Source organism: Pan troglodytes, chromosome 4 (genome assembly GCF_028858775.2).
Source record: "Pan troglodytes isolate AG18354 chromosome 4, NHGRI_mPanTro3-v2.0_pri, whole genome shotgun sequence".
Lineage (NCBI taxonomy): Eukaryota > Metazoa > Chordata > Mammalia > Primates > Hominidae > Pan > Pan troglodytes.
The window spans coordinates 152,537,313-152,551,484 of NC_072402.2; the positions used below are offsets into that span (position 1 = coordinate 152,537,313).

General features: G+C 45.2%; 1 protein-coding gene across 6 annotated transcripts in view; it reads right to left on the reverse strand.

The window, feature by feature from the left end:
• FAXDC2 (fatty acid hydroxylase domain containing 2) overlaps positions 1–14,172 on the reverse strand; it is a 40,035-nt gene that overhangs the window by 23,824 nt on the left and 2,039 nt on the right. For 3 of the 6 annotated variants that reach the window (XR_010157389.1, XR_010157387.1, XM_001169853.7), the window contains one exon: positions 8,565–9,087. The gene's annotated coding sequence lies outside the window, so the exon portion shown is untranslated. Of the gene's footprint in view, positions 1–8,564; positions 9,088–14,172 lie in introns of those variants that run through there. The other 3 variants (XR_010157388.1, XM_009450022.5, XM_001169761.7) reach the window with 2 other exon arrangements.

The following is a 14,172-nucleotide window of genomic DNA, read 5'->3' on the forward strand; positions in this document are numbered from 1 at the left end:
TTTGTTTTGTTTTGTTTTGTTTTTGAGATGGAGTCTCACTCTGTCACCTAGGCTGGAGCGTAGTGGCACAATCTCAGCTCACGGCAACCTCCACCTCCTGGGTTCAAGCAATTCTCTTGCCTCAGCCTCCCTAGTAGCTGAGATTACAGGCATGCACCATCATGCCCGGCTAATTTTTTTGTATTTTTTTTTTAGTAGAGATGGGGTTTCACCATATTGGCCAGGCTGATCTCTAACTCCTGGCCTTGTGATCCACCCGCCTCGACCTCCCAAAGTGCTGGGATTACAGGCGTGAGCCACTGCGCTCAGCCGTTTGTGTGTGTTTTTTTTTTTGAGACAGAGTCTCACTCTGTCACCCAGGCTGGAGTGCAATGGTGCAATCTCGGCTCACTGCAACCTCTGCCTCCCAGGTTCAGGCAATTCTCCTGCCTCAGCCTCCCGAGTAGCTGGGATTACAGGCACGCACCACCATGCCCAGCTAATTTTTGTATTTTTTTTTTTTTAAGTAGAGATGGGGTTTCGGCCGGGCGCGGTGGCTCACGCCTGTAATCCTAGCACTTTGGGAGGCCGAGACGGGCGGATCACGAGGTCAGGAGATCGAGACCATCTTGGCTAACACGGTGAAACCCCGTTTCTACTAAAAATACAAAAAATTAGCCGGGCGTGTTGGCGGGCGCCTGTAGTCCCAGCTACTTGGGAGGCTGAGGCAGGAGAATGGCATGAACCTGGGAGGCGGAGCTTGCAGTGAGCCGAGATCGCGCCACTGCACTCCAACCTGGGAGACACAGCGAGACTCAAAAAAAAAAAAAAGAGATGGGGTTTCACCATTTTGGCCAGGATAGTCTCAATCTCCTGACCTCGTGATCTGCCTGCCTCGGCTTCCCAAAGTGCTGCAATTACAGGTGTGAGCCACTGCGCCCGGCCCTTTTTTTAAAAAAAAAAATAGAGATAGGGTCTTGCTATATTGCTGAGGCTGGTCTCTAACTCCTGGGTTTAAGAGATCCTCCTGCCTCAGCCTCCCAAGCACTGGGATTACAGGCATGAACCACCAGGCCCAGCTCAAATATTTAATGACAAGGAACCAAGTGTCAAAAGAAACACCTCAACTTGGGAAATACTTGGGAGATCTAAATGTCTGCAAACCATTTGAAAACAGGTAGAGCCTTCACGTTAGTGTGGATTTCCCTCTTCAGTGTTTGTTAGGAAGGATAAAAAGTTCTGTTGACCCTGTTGAGATAACCATCCTGTTTGGGAAGGGAGTAGAGAGGATTTGGGGTTTGTTTGTTTGCTTTTCAAGCTTACAGAGCTCTTTTTACTATGCCATGCCACAGGGAACTTCACTCACAAGTCCAAGTGTCCTAGCCTTTTCCCTGTCTTATCAACTCCATTATCTTTGCTAAGAGCTTGCAAAGCAAATGAGACATGGCCTTTGATCTTTAGGAGCTCATCCATTCCTTCCAAAAACATTTACGAACTTACTATGTGCAAGGAGCTGTAGAAAGTGCTGAAGATGCAAAAATGAGAAACTCTCAGTCTGGATACATATTCATCATTCTGAAATTTATATCCAAAGTACTGGGCTAGAGGTCTATGCCAGAGCTAAGAAACTACTAGACAGGTAGGAGATCTGGTACACCAAGAAATCTCTATAGGAAGACAATGTCCAGGCTTTCTTCATGCTCTTGGATACATGGTCTCCAACTTCAAAACTGAACTTTCTTCCCAGACTGCATTTTAGCTTATCCAAAGAATGCTGTTTTTAGTCAGACCATAGTTAAACAAGATAGATAGAAGAGAAAAAAATATTTAACAGTCTGCCACATGAATACCAAAATAGCCATTGAAGACATTCCTTACTCCATTATTTAGTTAAGAAGAAGCAGTATACTTTTTATGAGGATATAGATGATGATTCCAATAAAGAAATAAGTTTGGCCGGGCACAGTGGCTCATGCCTATAATCCCAGCACTTTGGGAAGCTGAGGCAGGAGGATTGCTTAAGCCCAGGAGTTCAAGACCAGTCTTGGGTCGGGTGCAGTGGCTCATGCCTGTAATCCCAGCACTTTGGGAGGCTGAGGTGGGTGGATCGTTTGAGGTCAGGAGTTCAAGACCAGCCTGGCCAACATGGCAAAACCCTACCTCTACTAAAAATACAAAAATTAGCTGGGCATGGTGGCGGGTGCCTGTAATCCCAGCTACCAGGAGGCTGAGACAGGAAAATTGCTTGAACCCAGGAGGTGGAGTCTGTAGTGAGTGGAGATTGCGCCACTGCACTCCAGCCTAGGCAACAGAGTTAGACTCTGTCTCAAAAAAAAAAAAAAAAAGACCAGCCTGGACAACATAGTGAGACCCTGTCCCTACAAAAAATTAAAAAGATTAGGTGGGACGATCACTTGAGCTGGGGAGGTGGAGGTTGCAATGAGCTGTGATTGCACCACTGCACTCCTGCCTGGATGACAGAGCAAGACCCTGCCTCCAAAAAAAAAAAAAAAAAAAAAAAAGAAACAAGTACATATAGAGACTGAGTCAGATAAAGACCAAAACAGAAATAAGTGCACAGAAGTTTTCCCTCTCTGGAAGAAGTGGTATGCTTTCTTATGGTGTGCAAAGAAAATTGGACAATCCATTTTTCCCTCTTTTTAAAGCACCTGTTTATTTTCTCTACAAATCACACCTTCCCCACCAAAATGATTTAGGTTATTGTCTGATGGTTTCTTATCAGTTTTTATTTATTTGAAGCTGTTCTATATATCCTTTTATTGGAAACTACCTCAAACCCTTTTGACATATAGGCTGGGTATAAAGTATAAATAAACAGAATCAGATATTGAAATTCAAAACAAAAACCAAGAGGAACTAGGATGACTGTCAGTACAATAAGATCTTGGCTCTGGAAGAAGACAGCTCTGGTTCACTCTACAGGGCAGAGTGCTGATCATGCCCACTGTGTCCATGTTATGGAAACTTCGTATTGCTGAGACTGAGTGATTAGGGGCTGATAAGTATGTTTGACACTGGACTCCTCTGCTCTACGTACACCTTCTGGCCAAAGGGAAAATGATTGCTTACTTTCTGGTGGTGAGAAGGCTTCTCGGCTGTAAGAGCAGCAGCATTTATCTGTTGACATCTCATTTCATTAGAACAAACAAAGCATTTCCTGACATGTCATTTATTCTTTAGTTACGCCAATATGGCCATATGCCATTTCCAGAGATACTTATCTAGGTACTGAGTCCTCCAATTGTATTGTTCTGCTGAATATTTTATGCCAAAGCAGCTTGCTTTCTGTGCCTCTCTGCCTGCCTGCAGACATGTTTTCAGTTTTACGTGAACATGGTCAGTCAGAAAGGTTCTAGGGGAGACCTCAAACATGGTAGGCAGTGGGTCTTCACCCAAAGAAGCTCCTTAACATTGTTTGCTAATGATAGTGTTCAAGTTAGAAATTTTGGCAAATAAAACTAGCAACAACATTTACTAATACACTGAAGTACCATAGTCATTACTTTCTGTGACTTGACTAATTCTTTTTTTCTACCTTTTGGAGTGTGCCGTCTTAAGAACTGGAAGTTGGACTGGGCATGGTGTCTCACGCCTATCATCCCAGCACTTTGAGAGGCTGAAGCGGGAGGATTGCTTGAGTCAGCCTGGGAAACACAGGCCCTGTATCCACAAAGTATTAATATAAAAAAAATTAGCCAGGTGTGGTGGCTCATGCTGCAGCCTGGGCCACAGAGGAAGACTCTCAAAAAACAAAACAAAAAACAAGCAAACAAAAAAAACAAACTGGAAGTTGTATTAGAGCTCATCTATTCAGATGCCCCCATTTTCCAACTGAAGAAACGGAGGTGCAGAGGTATTTAGTATTTGGCTTCAAGTTGGACACCTATTTTTTTTTTTTTTTTAGATGGAATCTTACTCTGTTGCCAGGCTGGAGTGCAGTGGCGTGATCTCGGCTCACTGCAACCTCTGCCTCCCAGGTTCAAGCGATTCTCCTGCTTCAGCCTCCTGAGTAGCTGGGATTACAGGCATGCGTCACCACACCCAGCTAATTTTTGTATTTTATTTTTTTATTTTTTATTTTTTTAGTAGAGACGGGGTTTCACCATGTTATCCAGGATGGTCTCGATCTCCTGACCTCATCATCTGCCTGCCTCGGCCTCCCAAAGTGCTGGGATTACAAGCGTGAGCCACCACGCCCAGCCTGGACACATATTAGTGGCAGAACTTGAATTCAGTGCTCATTATACCAACTGAGACTACAAAAGTATAGAATACATTGATGTTGAAGAGCACAGGGTGAGTGTCAGGGATTGAAAGGGACACAAAAGCATGAAATTGGCCTATATTAGCCATGAATAGTGAACTAGATAGTGTGTGTGTGTGTGTGTGTGTTAATACCAAAGGACACGTTTTCTCTAAAATACTAATCATTCTTTCAAGAAACATTTATCAGATGCCAGAGACAATGCTAGACATGGGATAGAAAGATGAATAAGACATGCTTTTTGCCCTATTTTATAACATCGTATAACTTTGATTTTCCAGAGGAAGTAGGAGGATAATAGCATACTTATTTTAGAATGGAATGCATTCAGAGGACAGAAAGAAATGAAGTGCACTAAAAGTAAATAGTTTTTAAACATTTATTTTTTTAATTTTTAGAGATGGGGTCTCACTATTTTGCCCAGGCTGGTCTCAAACTCCTGGGCTCAAGTGATGTTCCCACCTCAGCCTCCCAAAGTGTTAGGATTACAGGCATGAGCCACCATGCCTGGCCGAAGATTCTAATATTTTACAACAATGAATGGATACTTCCTTAAAGTGAATTTGATATTCTATTGTGAGTTTATCCAAATTTTATTTATTTATTTATTTTGAGACAGGGTTTCACTCTGTCCAGGCTGGAGTGCAATGACCCAATCATGATTCACTGCAGCCTCGACTTCCTGGGGTCAGGTGATCCTCCTGCCTCAGCCTCCCTAGTAGCAAATTAGATACTTTTTAGTGTGGTTCTGGTTTTTTGTTTGTTTTTTTTTTTAGTGTGAACCAAGAATTTTATTTATTTTTATTTTTTAGAGATAGCATCTTGCTCTGTTGCCCAGACTGAAGTGCAATGGCTCAATCATAGCTCACTGCAGCCTCAATCTTCTATGCTCAGGTGATCCTCCCACCTCAGTCCCCTGAGTAACTGGGACTACAGGTCTGTGCCACCATGCCGGCGAATTTTTAAAAAATTTTTGTAAACATGGGGTCTCCCTATGTTGCCCAAGCTGGTCTTGGACTCCTGGGCTTAAGCGATCTTGGTCTCCCAAAGTGCAGGGATTCCAGGCATGAGCCACTCTGCCCTGCCTATGTGGTTTTGTTGAAAGCAGATGATTCTCAGTATGCAGGCTTTTTATTAAAGAATCCCCAATCTAGATAAATGACACAGTGAAGCTATAGCTAATGTTTACAACTTCAAGAATCTGAGTAAAGGACATGGGAATAAGGTGAGGCTGGAAGGAATACAGACGGTTTAATCTTGAATTTTATTTGTCTACAGCCCAACTCTTTCAGATTTTCTTTTTTCTTTCTTTCTTTTTTTTTTTTTTTGAGATGGAGTCTCGCTCATGTTGCCCAGGCTGGAGTGCAATGGCATGACCTTGGCTCACTGCAGCCTCTGCCTCCCGGGTTCAAGCGATTCTCCTGCCTCAGCCTCCTAAGTAGCTGGGATTACAGGCACCCACCCCCACCATGCCTGGCTAATTTTTTTATTTTTAGTAGAGACGGGGTTTCACCATGTTGGCCAGGCTGGTCTCGAACTCCTGACCTCAGGTGATACACCCACCTTGGCCTCCCAAAGTGCTGGAATTACAGGCATGAGCCACTGCGCCTGGCCCAGATTTTCTTTCATATTCTTGTTTCCTGGATATTCTGCATGACTGATGAATGTTCCTTTTTTTTTTTGAGACAGAGTCTTGCTCTGTCACCCAGGCTGGAGTGCAGTGGCGCAATCTTGGCTCACTGCAAGCTCCGCCTCCCGGGTTCATGCCATTCTCCTGCCTCAGCCTCCCGAGTAGCTGGGACCACAGGTGCCTGCCACCATGCCTGGCTAATTTTTTGTATTTTTAGTAGAGACAGGGTTTCACCATGTTAGCCAGGACGGTCTTGATCTGACCTTGTGATCCGCCCGCCTCGGCCTCCCAAAGTGCTGGGATTACAGGCGTGAGCCACCATGCCCGGCCTACTGAATGTTCCTATTTTATAGATATAAATACATCACCTTTATGTGAATGTGTATTGTTTTGTAAACAACTTGTAAAATTATTGAGACAATTTACTCTTAGAGGGGGGAGAAAAAAGACCTCATGTTCATCTGGTCTACCCCTTCCATTTTATAAGCTAAGGAGGAAGCCCTAGTTAGTAGAAATGACTTGCTCCAAACTCCACATGGTTTCTGGCAAAATCTAGGCTTCTTAACACTTTGCCTAGTGCTGTATGTATTTTGGGAATAGCATAACTTCTATTTCATAAGAAATGACACAGGGAGAGGGCAACTGACCCAAAGATTAGAACTCCCCTTACTTCAGCCTCTGCTCTCAGACTGTATGCTAGGAAAAAGCTGAGCAGTCGACCTCCAGGGCTGAGGAGACTGACCTGTAATGTAATTACACAGCTTAAAGCCTCTGGTGAAGGGGGTTTTGAGGAGCTGCTATGACTCAACATCTGTACTAATCTGAGGCTTATATAGAAGATAGAGTGGCCGATATTCATTTAAGAAGATGAAATGCGGCCAGGAGCGGTGGCTCACATCTGTAATCCCAGCACTTTGGGAGGCCGAGGTGGGCAGATCACCTGAGGTCAGGAGTTTGAGACCAGCCTGGCCAACATGGCGAAACTCCGTCTCTACTAAAAATATAAAAATTAGCCGGGTGTGGTGGTGCACGCCTGTAATCCCAGCTGCTCTGGAGGCTGAGACAGGAGAATCGCTTGAACCTGGGAGGCGGAGGTTGCAGTGAGCCAAGATCATGCCACTGCACTCCAGCCTGGGCGCCAGAGCAAGAGTCTGTCTCAAAAAAACAAAAAAAAACAAAGATGAAATGCGGCTGGGCACGTTGGCTTATGCCTGTAATCTCATAACTTTGGGAGGCCGAGGTGGGTAGATCACCTGAGGTCAGGAGTTGGAGACCAGCCTGGCCAACATGGTGAAACCCCATCTCTACTAAAAATAGGAAAATTAGCCGGGTGTGGTGGCGGGCACCTGTAATCCCAGCTACTTGGGGGGCTGAGGCAGGAGAATCTCTTGAACCCAGGAGGTGGAGGTTGCAGTGAGCTGAAATCGCGCCGCTGTACTCCAGCCTGGGTGACAGAACGAGATTCCATCTCAAAAAACAAAAAAAAACAAAAACAGAATATGAAATGCATGAAAGGTTAAAAATGATTCCCATGGGCCAGTTTTAGTAATACTCTCTTCACTCCTTTTGCTGCATGGTACTTGCACCCTTTGAGCTTACTGTTCTGCTTGATTGCATGTCCATGAGGCCGAGAATCTGCCTGTCTTGTTTACCACGAGATCCACAGAATCAAGCCCAAGCCTGGCATGTAGCAGACACTCAAGAAAGATTTGCCGAATAAATAAGAGATACACGAATCAAAAGCATTGCTTTTTGCCCTCAAAAAGTGTTCAACATTTGCTATGGAACATTTTAGCACCATTCCCTTGTGCTAATTACTTTCGTAACTAAAGTTAGAAGCTGATGCTCAGTGCATCTGTGTTTTAGCAAATTGAATTGAATCTGTATATCCCACTCAAAGAAATTTAATTGGAATTGCACATGAAACTGAAGCAACCCACAAATCAGCATCTTGTCTTGCTTGCCTTAAGCCCCAGAAGGTCCTGAAAGCCACTGTTCTATTGTTCATCTCCATCTACACACTTTACTGTATGCCCTTTACTCAATAACCTTCGTGGAGTGTTTCCATAGGTACTATCAAGCCACTAACGATTTCACAACTGGAGCCACTGTTGGTAAATCCAAGTATGTTGCATCAAAACAGTTTCAACCTACTTGTCTAGCTCATAGCCCACACATCTATCCAGAGACTTTGAAACTGTTGTATTTTGCCCCATACCTTCCAGGTGATGGCAGAGTAGAGATGAGAAGCAATTAGGCAGCAGTTGCTTCCCAACAGTCTCTTCCAGTTTGTTCTGCCTCTCATTTGAGTTCTGAATTAGGAGTTGCTCCTTTACAAATGGTTTTAAAGTCAAACAATTACTTGTCCATTACAATCACCTGTCAATTGCTAGAAAAATTAGACTACTGAGGAGGTAGATGGTACAAACACAGGCAGAGGATACAGACATTAGTAAGAGACAAGGAGGCGACTGCACTACAGCAATGTCCTAGGACAAATTCTAACCCTGCCATCTAACCCTGTTTAGAGGCAAATCTAACCCTGCCATAAGTAGAGAGGACAGGGTGGTGGCAGAGGTGGGAAGAGTGTTGTTTTGCCCTTACTTTAAGTGAACCTGGACATGTCCTGACCTTTGCAAATACCACCCCTCCCCCGTAGTTCCCACTTACCTCTGCAGTGGGCTGTGTCCAAGCTGCTGAGGTCCTTGCACAGGTCAAATCTAAGTTCTCTTCCCTTTCAGCCCCCTCTTTGGTGGCTGTTGCTGCTGCGGCTCTGCTGCAGGCTAACCTTGTTTTTGCTCGGGTGGGAGGCTGGCCATGGTGATCTCATTACAGAGCTGCGTACTGGCTCGGACCAGGCACGTGATGAAAAAAGTTTGGGTCTGTGTGGGCTGGAAACAAAACACCCTTCTTTCCAGAGGGCATGTCCTTAAAGCGGAAAGGGAATCTAAGCTCAAGCAGGAACTTGAAAAACGTGCATTTGGCCAAACTCTGGGCTTCCCTCCCCCTGCCCCCTTTTTTCTTTTAAAAAATTTTCTCCATCATCTGCAACTTAAGAAAATGTCGCTGTCCCATAGGAGGAGGCAGATGCAAGAAAAGATGTGGGTGTCAGATAATGGCAGGTAGTACAAGTTGATAAAAAGGTGACAGAGACCAGAGGATCTCATTTTCTTTTTTTTCATTGCTTCTTTTCCTGTGGAGGGCAGGCAAGGGAGGAGAGATGCATCAGCTATTTCTAGTGAGTCTAGATGCAGGAAAGGCATGCCTGTGGAGGGTGAATTTGCACTGTGATTGAAATAGGGGAACTTAGGATACAGGACCCATGACATGAAGTGAGGAGCACTTTGGAAAAAGAGCTGCTTTTAAATTTCTGAAAACTTTTTAAATAAGCAAATGTGCAAATGATATAAAATACAATAGGGTCAAAAGAATGTACAATGAAAAGTCTTTTTTTTATTTCTCCTCAGTCCCCTTTTTTTCCTCCCAAGAGACAACCTCTGTGACCAGATTTTTGTATATCCTTCCAGAGCTTACCTATGTAAATAGAAACATGTGTAGGCCTTGTGCTTCTCCTTTAGCAACAGCACCATAGTATGTTTGTTGTGCACTTTGCTTTTTCCACTTAACAATCAAACATGGAGATTGGCTAGGCATGGTGGTGCTCACCTGTAGTCCCAACTATTTGGGAGGCTGAGGTTGGAGGATCACTTGAGCCCAGGTATTTGAGACCAGCCTGGGCAGCACAGGAAGACTCCTTTCTAAAATAAACAAAACTCAGAAACTTGGCTGGGCACGGCGGCTCACACGTATAATCTCAGCACTTTGGAAGACCAAGACGGGAGGATCACTTGAGGCCAGGAGTTCAAGACCAGCCTGGGCAATGTAGCAAAACCCCATTTCTACTACATATACAAAAAATTAGCAGAGCTTACTGGCACATGTCTGTTATCCCAGCTACTCGGGAGGCTGAGGTGGGAGGATGGCTTGAACCCAGGAGTTGGAGGCTGCAGTGAGCTATGATTGTGCCCTGCACTCCAACCTGAGTGACAGAGTGGGACCCTGTCTCTAAAAAACAAAACAAAATAAAAAATGCCGGGTGCAGTGGCTCATGCCTGTAATCTCAGCAATCTTTGGAAGGCTGAGGCAGGAGGATTTCTTTTTTTTATTTTTTGAGATGGAGTCTTGCTCTGTCACCCAGGCTGGAGTGCAATGGCATGATCACAGCTAACTGCAACCTCCGCCTCCTGGGTTCAAGCGATTCTTCTGCCTCAGCCTCCTGAGTAGCTGTGACTACAGGTGTGCGCTGCCAGGCTCGGCTAATTTTTGTATTTTTTTTTTTTTTTTTTAGTAGAGATGGGGTTTCACCATATTGGCCAGGCTGGTCTTAAACTCCTGACCTCATAATCTGCCCGCCTCGGCCTCCCAAAGTGCTGGGATTACAGGCATGAGCCACCACCGTGCCTGGCCTGGCAGGAGAATTTCTTAAGCCCAGGAGTTAGAGACCAGCCTGGGCAACATAATGAGGCCCTGTCTCTAAAATAAATAAAACTGTCAACAACAAAACATGGAGACTGCTCCATATAGTACCCTTAAGAGCTGCCATGTTCTGTTTAATGGCTGCCTCCCGTCCCATTGTATAGATGTGTCATACTTTATTTGGCCAATAAAGGACCATGTCTTCCTCATTTTCCTTGCCTAATTCGTTGCACAAAGCAAGGGCTCAGTAAACATTCAATGCTTGCTCACAAATTAATTACATTTTGTACAACTTGTTCATGTTTTTCCTCATCTCTCCTTTCAGAGATACTAATTTTTTTCAATATTCCAGATATTGCAGAATGTCTATATTTTCCAGCTGACCAAGTCTATCTTGTGCACTGAACAAACCTGTGCTACCAGACTTCCAAGACTCACTTTAGTTTGGCTCCTCTCAGATGATATTATTTCCTATTCCCTCCTACTTTCTATTTTTAAATTTTTTTATTTTTATTTTTGAGATGGAGTCTCATTCTTTTGCCCAGGCTAGAGTGTAGTAGCACAATCTCGGCTCACTGCAACCTCCGCCTCCTGGGTTTAAGCGATTCTCCTGCCTCAGCCTCCAGAGTGGCTTGGACTACAACAGGCGCCTGCTACCACGCCTGGCTAATTTTTTTTTTTTTTTTTTTTTTTTTTTTTTTTTTTTGTATTTTTAGAAGACACAGGGTTTCACCATGTTGGCCAGGCTGGTCTCAAACTCTGACCTCAGGTGAGAGTTCTGAGGTTACAGGCATGAACCACTGCACCTGGCCTATTTTTAAAAATTTCTTGGCCGGGCGCAGTGGCTCACGCCTGTAATCCTAGCACTTTGAGAGGCCAAGGCGGGCGGATCACGAGGTCAGGAGATCGAGACCATCCTGGCTAACACAGTGAAACCCCGTCTCTACTAAAAATACAAAAATTAGCCAGGCGTGGTGGTGGGCGCCTGTAGTCCCAGCTACTCAGGAAGCTGAGGCAGGAGAATCGCTTGAACCCAGGAGGCAGAGGTTGCAGTGAGCCGAGATTGCGCCACTGCACTCCAGCCTGGGCGACCGACAGGGCGAGACTCCACCTCAAAAAAAAAAAAATTTCTTTAGACACAGGGTTTCACTCTGTCACCCAGGCTGGAGTGCAGTGGCTCAACTATGGCTCACTGCAGTCTCAACCTTCTGGCCTCAAGTGATCCTCCCACCTCAGCCTCCCAAGTAATTGGACTACAGGCACACACCACCATGCCCCACTAATTAAAAAAAACATTTTTGGAGAGACAGAGTCTGGCTATGTTGCCCAGGCTGGTCTTGAACTCCTGACTCAAGCAATCCTCCTGCCTCAGTCTCCCAAATTGTTGGATTACAGGTATGATTCACTGTGCCTGGCCTCCTTCCTACTTTCTAATGCCAAGCATTACTGTCATGTGCAAACATTTATTGTTCACTTACTATGATGTACAGAAACTTTTTTTCCTATTTCCTATTGTCTCCATGTCCATATCTTTGCTTACGCTAATCCTCTCACCCGGAATTTCCTTCCTGTTCCTGTCAAGTATTGTGCCTCCAGTTCTTTTCTCTCTCTCTCTTTTTTTTTTTTTTAAGAGATGGGGTGTTGCTATGTTGTCCAACCTTGTCCCAAAATCTTGGCCTCAAGTGATCCTCCTGCCTCAGCCTCCCAAAGTGCTTTAGCCTCCCAAAGTGCTAAGATTACAGGTGTGAGCCATTGTGCCCGGCCTAATTCTTTTCTTCTTGAACTTTTTTAGTTTAAGTGGTCAACACTCCCTGGAGTAGCAGGTACTTTTTTTCCTACAATCATTTCATATAGGGTCTTTATGTATTTCCATGGCAGTAATAACTCTGGCACTAATAACACTGGTCTTCAGTAAATAGTTGATTGCTGAGCAAGCCTTATAGAGAAGAGCATCTCCTTAGTGAGAAGCTCTCCAGCCTTCCTGGGTTTTCTCTCCATCCTATCTTTTTTTCTTTTTTTTTGTTTGAAATGGAGTCTGGCTCTGTTGCCCAGGCTGGAGTGCAATGGCATGATCTTGGTCCATTGCAAACTCCACCTCCCAGGTTCAAGCGACTGTCTTGCCTCAGCCTCCTTAGTAGCTAGGATTACAGGCACCTGCCATCATGCCCGGCTAATTTTTGTATTTTTAGTAAAGACGGGGTTTCACCATGTTGGCCAGGGTGGTTTTGAACTCCTGACCTCAGGTGATCCACCTTCCTCGGCCTCCCAAAGTGCTGGGATTACAGGCGTGAGCCACCACGCCTGGCCAGCTGTGTGGTTCTTAAGGGGTCCCATTCATTTTATAACGAGTGTTTCTCAATTTTGTTTATTTATTAATTTTTTTGAGATGGAGTCTCTCTCTGTCACCAGGTTGGAGCGCGGTGGCGTGATCTTGGCTTACTGCAACCTCTACCTCCCGGGTTCAAGCAATTCTCCTGCCTCAGCCTCCCGAGTAGCTGGGATTACAGGTGTGTGCCACCACACCCAGCTAATTTTTTTGAATTTTTAGTAGAGCAGGGGTTTCACCATGTTGGCCAGCATGGTCTCGATCTTCTGACCTCGTGATCTGCCCGCCTTGGCCTCCCAAAGTGCTGGGATTACAGGCGTGAGCCACCGCGCCTGGCCTTCTCAATTTTCTTAAACTTATACTCTCCTGCTGGGCGTGGTGGCTCAGGCCTGTAATCCCAGCACTTTGGGAGGCCAAGGCGGGCAGATCACCTGAGGTCAGCAGTTCGAGACCAGCCTGACCAACATGGAGAAACTGTCTCTATTAAAAATACAAAATCAGCCGGGTGTGGTGGTGCATGCCGGTAATCCCAGCTACTCGGAGGCTGAGGCAGGAGAATCGCTTGAACCCAGGAGGCAGAGGTTGCGGTGAGCCGAGATCGCGCTATTGCACTCCAGCCTGGGCAACAAGAGCGATACTCCGTCTCAAAAAAAATGAAAAACAACAACAACAACAACAAAAAAAAACAAAAACGTATACCCTCCCAAATGAGATTTGTTCGAACCTGACTTTCTATCGTTTGCAGCTCAAAAACAACAGGGGCCAGGAGCAGCGGCATGCACCTGTAATCCCAGGCACTCAGGAGGCTGAGTGAGGAGGATTACTTGAGGCTGGGTGCCCAGGGATTCAAGACCAGCCTGGATAACGTGGCAAGACCCTCATCTCAAAAAGCAATAGAGTTTTCTTCTCAAATATGAAATGATATAACTGAATATATTCTTTTCCAACTACCCTCTCATTCATTAGGGGCTTCCTTCCGACTGGGAAGCAGTGACTTCTGGAAAATTATTCTAATTTTGCGATATCCATGAGTACAGCATCATATCCAATGTTCAAAACGTTAACACTCTAGGCTGGGTGCGGTGGCTCAGGCCTGTAATCCCAGCACTTTGGGAGGCCAAGGCGGGAGGATGACGAGGTCAGGAGATCGAGAACATCCTGGCCAACACATTGAAACCCTTTCTCTACTAAAAGAAAATACAAAAAATTAGCCGGGCGTGATGGCGGGCGCCTGTAGTCCCAGGTACTAGGGAGGCTGAGGCAGGAGAAAGGCGTGAACTCGGGAGCCGGAGCTTGCAGTGAGCCAAGATTGCGCCACTGCACTCCAGCCTGGGCGACAGAGCGAGACTCTGTCTCAAAAAAAAAAGAGTAACACTCTAACTTCTCCTAAAATAAAATCCATCTGTTTGCTTTATATCTATTTTCAATAATTTGAGAAACGAACACCCAGTTCTGGGTGAGGGGTGGTAGTGGGGC